Consider the following 7,635-nt stretch of genomic DNA (forward strand, 5'->3'; position numbering starts at 1 on the left):
TTGCAAATGGAGTCCTGAACTAGCTGCTGCTTGTGAAGTATGGAAGGAGATCACATTTAACTTCCCAACCATCGATAAATTAGATGGCCAAGACTAGAAATTAGATTAGTAATTCACGTCCGTTTTATTAGTTTAATTGCAATTAAACTCGGCTCAATCCTTTTAGTAAAAAAAAGATTGAGCCGAGTTTATCTAGTGTATATACTGTTTTTGATAGATACATACTTAATCTAGATATACAAAATCTGAAAAAAAAAGAAGATTAAACACAACTACACTTTTGTATTGTAGTGTCCACAAGAAATTCTATACGAAATATGGATTCTTAGGATTTTTTTATTCTTTTTTTAAGTTTCGTGTCAGGGCTTGAACCAAGTATCCCCACTTCTTCTACCCATTCTGCATGTTGTCCTTTTCTTTTCATTCCGTATTGGAATAAAAACTTTTTTTTTATATTAGTATACGAGATTTTACTAAAAAAGTTCTTCATATCGCTTATATTCATAAGCGAAGAACAAATATTTCTTTTTTTTAATGAGAATTTTACACAATATAAGAAAATCCTTATTTTCATTTAGAATTGAAATTTATTAATTTCAATTGCTTTTACTTAATAATCTTAGCAATTAGCAATTGCATTGACATGCTTTGCTTACTCTGAATAGAAAATGAACTATTCAAATTTTTTTTTTGCATTTTTCAATTTTTTCATTGAATGACTATTCATCTATTGTTATTTTATTTTCATGTAAATAGAGGCCAGAAGCTCTATGGAAAAATCGTGGTTCAATTTGATGTTTTCTAAGGGAGAATTGGAATACAGAGGCGAGCTAAGTAAAGCAATGGATAGTTTTGCTCCTATTGAAAAGACTACTATAAGTAAAGACCGGTTTATATATGATATGGATAAAAACTTTTATGGTTGGGGTGAGCGTTCTAGTTATTACAATAATGTTGATCTTTTAGTTAACTCCAAGGACATTCGGAATTTCATATCGGATGACACCTTTTTTGTTAGGGATAGTAATAAAAATAGTTATTCTATATATTTTGATATAAAAAAGAAAAAATTTGAGATTAACAATGATTTGAGTGACCTAGAAATTTTTTTTTATAGTTATTGTAGTTCTAGTTATCTGAATAATAGATCTAAAGGTGACAACGATCTGCACTATGATCCTTACATTAAGGATACTAAATATAATTGTAATAATCACATTAATAGTTGCATTGACTCTTATTTTCGTTCTCACATCTGTATTAATAGTCACTTTTTAAGCGATAGTAATAATTCCAATGAAAGTTACATTTATAATTTCATTTGTAGTGAAAGTGGAAGTGGAAAGATTCGTGAAAGCAAAAATGACAAGATAAGAACTAATAGTAATCGTAATAATTTAATGAGTTCTAAGGATTTCGATATAACTAAAAACTACAATCAATTGTGGATTCAATGCGACAATTGTTATGGATTAATGTATAAGAAAGTCGAAATGAATGTTTGTGAAGAATGTGGACATTATTTGAAAATGACCAGTTCAGAGAGAATTGAGCTTTCGATTGATCCGGGTACTTGGAATCCTATGGATGAAGACATGGTCTCTGCGGATCCCATTAAATTTCATTCGAGGGAGGAACCTTATAAAAAGCGTATTGCCTCTGCTCAAAAAAAGACAGGGTTGACTGACGCTATTCAAACAGGTACAGGTCAATTAAACGGTATTCCGGTAGCTCTTGGGGTTATGGATTTTCAGTTTATGGGGGGTAGTATGGGATCCGTAGTAGGCGAAAAAATAACTCGTTTGATCGAGTATGCTACCAATCAATGTTTACCTCTTATTTTAGTGTGTTCTTCCGGAGGAGCACGAATGCAAGAAGGAAGTTTAAGTTTGATGCAAATGGCTAAAATTTCTTCGGTTTTATGTGATTATCAATCAAGTAAAAAGTTATTCTATATATCAATTCTTACATCTCCTACTACCGGTGGGGTGACAGCAAGTTTTGGTATGTTGGGGGATATCATTATTGCCGAACCCTATGCCTATATTGCATTTGCGGGTAAAAGAGTAATTGAACAAACATTGAAAAAAGCCGTGCCTGAAGGTTCACAAGCAGCTGAATCTTTATTACGTAAGGGCTTATTGGATGCAATTGTACCACGTAATCCTTTAAAAGGTGTTGTGAGTGAGTTATTTCAGCTCCATGCTTTTTTTCCTTTGAACAAAAATGAAATCAAATAAAACAGTTAGTTTATCATAATTAAACGAAAACCCTGAAAAATTCATTTTTCTTTAGAATCATTTTTTTATCGATATTCTTGTTTACTACTCAGTAAACCTTTATCAACAAGATAAAAAGTGAATTTTTGCTTTCGGGAAGTTCAAATTCGACTAGAAAAATAAAACAAAGTTTTTTTCCTCTCTTGCTTGCATATGGATAGATAATTCAAATAGAGATATAGATCTATAGAGAGTCTTGCATCGTTTTGCATTTCCCGAAAATTCCCTGTTGGTGGATCAGATTCCAATCAATTTTGTATAAAATTTTAATGGAATAAAATTTTTTCTTTATTAATGACTATTAGAAGACAAAAAGAACAAAAAGAATAATAAATCTAACAGGGAGATTATGATAATACATCTATTTTATTTTGAAAGATTAATAAGTCCATTTATTTAGTTTGGCATTTCTTGTACCTATTTTTTTATTCTATTTCTAGTAGGTTCTATTATTTCTATTAGGTTGTATATTAGTATTCGATATATATTTACTTAAAGATACTTAGTATAATTATATAATATATATAATAGAAATAATAAAACTACAAGATATTCTAAGATATCTTTAGAATTCAGAATATAACAATAACAGGTACAAATATTAAATTGAGGTACCCCATTTTATGACAACTTTCAACAACTTACCCTCTATTTTTGTGCCTTTAGTAGGCCTAGTCTTTCCGGCACTTGCAATGGCTTCTTTATTTCTTCATATTCAAAAAAATAAGATTTTTTAGATCGGATGAGACCGAATCGTATAACTCCCCTTTTTATTTTAAAAACTTCGATTTGATAAGACCCATTTGGTAGAATATTGTATAACACATAGATTCCTACAAACATAACTAAAAAAAGTTTTTATGCATGTGTAAACGTATTATATGGGGTAACTCAATTTGCGCTCTTTTGAAAAAATGGATCATCGTCGGACCGCTGGATGAAATTCAAGTCAATGTATTTATTTGTATGTATATAGTTATAGGGGATCATATAAAGGAAGGAGATTTTATTATTTTAGATATAAACAATTATATAAATTATTCCTAAAGTAAAGGTTCACAACAAAATAGTTATAGTTGATGAGAGTTACTTTGAAAACAAAAAAAGGAAAGTCATATTTTCTCAATTCCAAAAAATTGTATAACTGGATCTAATATATATGAGTTGGCGATCAGAATCTCTATGGATAGAATTTATAACGGGGTCTCGAAAAACAAGTAATTTCTGCTGGGCCTTTATCCTATTTTTAGGTTCATTGGGATTCTTATTGGTTGGAACTTCCAGTTATCTTGGTAAAAATTTTATATCGTTAGTTGCATCTCAGGAAATCCTTTTTTTTCCACAAGGGATTGTGATGTCTTTCTATGGGATCGCGGGTCTCTTTATTAGTTGCTATTTGTGGTGCACTATTTTGTGGAATGTGGGTAGTGGTTATGATCTTTTCGACCGAAAAGAAGGGATAGTACGGATTTTTCGTTGGGGATTTCCTGGAAAAAGCCGTCGCATCTTTTTACGATTCCTTATGAAAGATATTCAGTCGATCAGAATCGAAGTTAAAGAGGGTGTTTCTGCCCGGCGTGTCCTTTATATGGAAATTAGAGGTCAAGGGGCTATTCCTTTAATTCGTACTGATGAGAATTTTACTACACGAGAAATTGAGCAAAAAGCTGCTGAATTGGCTTACTTCTTGCGTGTACCAATTGAAGTATTTTGAAATGAATTCATTTTTAAAGTTTAAAGACTAAATCCTTTGGCAGTAGGAAGAAAAAACGAAAGAATTGCTTTCTTTTTTTTCAATTGAACATTCATCTATTCTTTTATGCTCGTTTTTTTTTATATATTGATAGAAAAGAAAGGGAGTTTATTCGTCTCGAAAATAGAATCATATTTTTTATTTTAAAAATTCAAAAAAGTTCTTTTAGTATTGATCGAAAAAAGGGGGAATAACATCCTGGAAATACAATTTTTTCTTTATTCAAATTGTAAGTGTATTCTGAGTCTATTTCTGTATTCTTTCTAGATTCAAAGCAAAGACTAAGTATTGAATCAAAAGAAAAAGAGAAAAGGGATTATAGGCTCAATACATTCTATTTGAATTAGAATAGAAACTCATGCTCGATAGAAATAGTAGATCTAATAGAATCCACAAATGCGGTAGGTTCATTAACAATTCACAGATTCAAAATGGCAAAAAAGAAAGCATTCATTCCTTTTTTTTATTTTACATCTATAGTCTTTTTGCCCTGGTTGATCTCTCTCTGCTGTAATAAAAGTTTGAAAACTTGGATTACTAATTGGTGGAATACTAGACAATGCGAAACTTTCTTGAATGATATTCAAGAAAAAAGTGTTCTAGAAAAATTCATACAATTAGAGGAACTATTCCAGCTGGATGAAATGATAAAGGAATACCCAGAAACCGATTTACAACAATTTCGTCTAGGAATCCACAAAGAAACGATCCAATTCATCAAAATACACAATGAGTATCGTATCCATACAATCTTGCACTTCTCGACAAATCTAATATCTTTCGTTATTCTAAGTGGTTATTCCTTTTGGGGTAAGGAAAAGCTTTTTATTCTCAATTCTTGGGTTCAAGAATTCCTATATAATTTAAGTGATACAATTAAAGCTTTTTCGATTCTTTTATTAACTGATTTATGTATCGGATTCCATTCGCCTCACGGTTGGGAACTAATGATTGGTTATATTTACAAAGATTTTGGGTTTGCTCATTATGAGCAAATTTTATCTGGTCTAGTTTCTACCTTTCCAGTCATTCTTGATACAATTTTTAAATATTGGATCTTTCGTTATTTAAATCGTGTATCTCCGTCACTTGTAGTGATTTATCATGCAATAAATGACTAAAAAACGATTCACTGATCCAATTCTACTCTTTCTTACTTTATACATCATAACCAAATCAAAGTCGTATTTACTTTACTCTTTTTTACCCACGAGGGATTCCTTGTATATTTCAAAAAAATTTATTTTTTCAGTAAATGTAAATAGCAGAATTGTGGCTAGGGAAGTATATTATCGACCTACCTAACTTTATTGTAGAAATTTTCGGGATAAACGATTGGACCATGCAAACTAGAAATACCTTTTCTTGGATAAGGGAAGAGATTACTCGCTCCATATCTGTCTCACTCATGATATATATAATAACTTGGGCATCCATTTCAAGTGCATATCCAATTTTTGCCCAGCAGAATTATGAAAATCCACGAGAGGCAACTGGGCGTATTGTATGTGCCAATTGCCATTTAGCTAGTAAGCCCGTGGATATTGAGGTTCCACAAGCGGTACTTCCTGATACTGTATTTGAAGCAGTTGTTAAAATTCCTTATGATATGCAGCTAAAACAAGTTCTAGCTAATGGTAAAAAAGGAGCTTTGAATGTGGGAGCTGTTCTTATTTTACCGGAGGGGTTTGAATTAGCCCCCCCCGATCGTATTTCACCCGAGATGAAAGAAAAGATAGGAAATCTGTCTTTTCAGAATTATCGCCCCAATAAAAAAATATTCTTGTGATAGGTCCTGTTCCTGGTCAAAAATATAGTGAAATAACCTTTCCTATTCTTGCCCCAGACCCTGCTACTAATAAAGATGTTCACTTCTTAAAATATCCTATATACGTAGGTGGAAATAGGGGAAGGGGTCAGATTTATCCTGATGGTAGCAAAAGTAACAATACAGTTTATAATGCTACGGCAGGAGGGATAATAAGTAAAATTTTACGAAAAGAAAAAGGGGGATACGAAATAACCATAGTGGATGCATCGAATGAACGCCAAGTAATTGATATTATCCCTCGAGGCCTAGAACTTCTTGTTTCAGAGGGCGAATCCATTAAACTCGATCAACCATTAACAAGCAATCCTAATGTGGGTGGGTTTGGTCAGGGGGATGCGGAAATAGTACTTCAAGATCCATTACGTGTCCAAGGCCTTTTGTTCTTCTTAGGATCTGTTGTTTTGGCACAAATCTTTTTGGTTCTTAAAAAGAAACAGTTTGAGAAGGTTCAATTATCCGAAATGAATTTTTAGATCTGTCTATTTCGCCTTATCAAATTCGTAAAAAAGAAAGAACAAAAAAAATTATCAAAAGCCTTTTTGCCTCTCTTTAGACTTTCGATTTCGACCAGGTGTCAGGAATTACTTGTCTGATAGTCCTAATCCTAGTATGTATATTAAGAAGAATTCACTTTACCCCCTTTTCTTTATTTTTCAATACAAATTTGTATTGAAAAATGGGAGGGGGTGTGATGTAACTCTGTCGTTAGTGACCAATTGAAATTGATAGAATGTATCAATAATCAAGAGTTTTTTCTAATGTAATTTAGAATGGAAAAATTTGACTAGATACTAAAATAAGGAAAGCAAGCGTAGAAAAAAGGGAACTAGAAATTGGCGAAATAACAAATTTTAGGGACTATAGGGAGTATTACTTGTCTTGCGAGTCTTCGACACAAGAAAAGGAATTTTAGACATCCTTTTCTTGTGTCGATCTTGTCATTCTTAATTGCATTCGTTAAAAAATCCTATTCTTAGTTTACATATATATTACTGTTCTATATATATAAGGTTTAATATATCTATATTATATATATCGTATATAATTATTAATTAATAGTATTATAATAGTTACTTTTTGTAGTTTTATTTATTTTCATTTCAAGTTTGATGAAATACTAAAAAAATAAGAAAAACTTCTATTAGTATAGAGTATAGACAAAATTTTAATGATAGATCTAATGATAAAAAAAATATTGTGTCAGTCGGGAAAGCAGAAAATAAAATTAAGTGACCCCCCCCCCTTTTTTTCGATCTGAAAGGTTAATAATAATACTATATGCTCCTAACCTACTAATCTAATTAAGTTCATTTTTCACAAACACGATAAAAAGTGTTCTGATTATTAGCAGTTCAACGGGACCCCCTCGAATCAGACAAAGAAGGAAGAGTTGGGCCCCGTTGAGTTCTTATGTTTTCACGTCTATAACTCAGTTCATCCAATTTCTACAGGGATGAACCTAATCCTGAATATGAACCATAAAAGAAAATACCTATTAAAACGATCACAAGAATACAAGCTACAGTAGTACCTAGTCCCAAAGAGGAATCTTCCAGTAGTATCAGCCATTTATCCTGCTTCCCTCCACATTTCATAGGAGTGGTCATGCTAGAAACATAAACAGTCAGAGATAATATGATATATAATCATCCGAATGGGGATAAGAAAACGAAGGGATAAGAAAAATTACTACTCTTGTTTTTTATTTTATTATTCTACGCTCTTTTCTTAATTTACTTAATTTTAATTTGAAAGACATAATTGAAAATAAA

The sequence above is a fragment of the Brassica napus genome, unplaced genomic scaffold, assembly GCF_020379485.1.
Source record: "Brassica napus cultivar Da-Ae unplaced genomic scaffold, Da-Ae ScsIHWf_2939;HRSCAF=3724, whole genome shotgun sequence".
Lineage (NCBI taxonomy): Eukaryota > Viridiplantae > Streptophyta > Magnoliopsida > Brassicales > Brassicaceae > Brassica > Brassica napus.